Raw genomic sequence first — 2,210 nt, 5'->3', positions numbered from 1 at the left:
CAGAGTCTCATTTTTTAGTGAAAAATTTAGGGGTTTTGAAGTGACAGTTTAAAAAAATATAACTGTAAAAGGTGACCAAATTAGCATACTCAACTAAAATTTATTTTCAAGCCTATAATGCTAAAAGAAGTACTCTTAGATACCAAGGAAGGAGAAAATATATATATTTTTTGTTTGTAAGGGATCCCATTTGTAAACTGCCAGAATTCATTTTGCAGTTATTGTTTTTCAATGTATCAGCATTATTTCCTTTCATGCTTACTTTAGGATTGTTTCCTCTTGTTTTAGATTCATAGGAGAAAAGCTGAGGCAGTTTATCTGAGATCTTTCTTCTTTACTAATATAGACATTTAGTGCAAGTAATTTCCCTCTAAGTACTACTTTAGTGACAGTCCACCAATTTTTATATGTTGTGTTTTTATTTTCACTTTATTCAGAGTAATTTCTAATATCTCTTTTAATTTAATGTTTATTGATCCAATGTTTTTCTAGTTGTGAAATTCTTAATTTAGCAGCAATTAATATTTTTCCTGTGAATTCATTTTTACATGTTTCTCATTTCATTATATTTTGATCTGATAGTCTATCCTGCTAAGTGTCTAAAATTGAATTAATTAAAATCTTGGAGCTAGTTACATTAATTTTTAGGTTAATGAGCCATGTACATATGGAAAATATATAGGTTCTACTTATATATGTGTGCTGGTTTTGTAAATATATAATAATTCTGCTTGAGTAAATATAGCATTTAATTCTTCTGTCTTTTTTTTTTATATTCATCTATCCAGACTTATGATGGCTGTATTATGTGTAGTATCATATTCTTATTTGTAAGAAGTACGCATCAAAGTATGTAAGGTGAAGGTAAATCAGATGGCAACTTTCAAATAGTCTAGGAAAAATACATTTACACTGAATATTTCTGTAAAATGTGTACATTAAAAGAAAAATATTGACAATGTGGGTGGACCTTGAGATAATCATGCTAAGTGAAATAAGCCAGACAGAAAAAGTTGAAAAACACATAATATCACTTACATGTAGGACATAAACCTAAAAGCAACAAATAAATAGAACGAACAGAGACTCACGGACATGGACAATAAACTAGTGATTACCAGAGGGTAGAGGGAGAGGTGGTAGGGAGGAGGTAAATGAGGTAAAGGGGGTCAAATATGTGGTGACAGAAAGAAATCTAACTATGGGCAATGAACACACAGTGCAATATATATATGCCTTACTGTTAAATTATACACCTGAAACGTAACTAGATTTTGTTAACCAATGTCACCATTATAAAAAAATTAAAAAGAAATAAAAAAGGAATAATTAATCACATATATTTGAGACTAAGTAGATATATGACCAGAATCTTCAAGAGATTCTTTGAGTTGTTTGTTTTATAAGTGTAGAGAGATTTTATAACTGTAAATATGTGGAAATATATTAAAATCAATTTAGAAGGTTCAGAAAAATTTTATGAGATTAGTAATAATCTGACCTGTGATAGTATAGTCTTGCCACAGATGCATAACCTGAATCAAGTCATAAGGAAACATTTTTTTTTTAAATGAAGGTCATTCTATTCTACATTGACCTGTGACTTTTGAGAGTCGCAAGATCATGAAATCAAAGAAATACTAAGAAACTGATCCAGATGGAAAGAGACTAAAGAGATATGACAATCAAATATAAAGCTCAATTTCGAGTGCAATTTTTTTTTTGCTATTGACACATGGAGATAATTGGTTAGATTAGAAGGAGATCTGATGATTCGATAGTACTAATGCATCAGTGTTAATTCCGAAGAGATATATCAGAGTCCTCACTACTGATAAAAAAATTTAAATCAAATCCTTATGGTCTAATAGTTTTTTTCTTTATGCTTTTGGCTACTATGTTATATACATGTAAATTTGTGATGGCTGTTTTTTTTTCATTGTATTTATTACCTAATGTCTGCTTGTATTCTGTTTACTGACCTTAGCTTATACGTATTTATATTATCTAAGCTAAGATCTTTATTTTCTACCTTTTTCACTTCTGAAATTTTTGTTGTTTAATAATCTCATCATACTTTGCATTTTAGTGGAAATTTCTAGTTCATTCACATTTAATATATGACAGGTTATTTTATTTTTACATTTTGCAATTTATATTGTTTTCTTCCTTTTTAAAAAGTATTGTGATTTGACCAAGTTTTCTTTTCT

This window comes from Pteropus vampyrus, unplaced genomic scaffold (genome assembly GCF_000151845.1).
Source record: "Pteropus vampyrus isolate Shadow unplaced genomic scaffold, Pvam_2.0 Scaffold88, whole genome shotgun sequence".
Taxonomy (NCBI): Eukaryota; Metazoa; Chordata; class Mammalia; order Chiroptera; family Pteropodidae; genus Pteropus; species Pteropus vampyrus.
The sequence above is the reverse complement of the archived record's forward strand: the minus strand, read 5'-3'. Positions refer to the sequence as shown.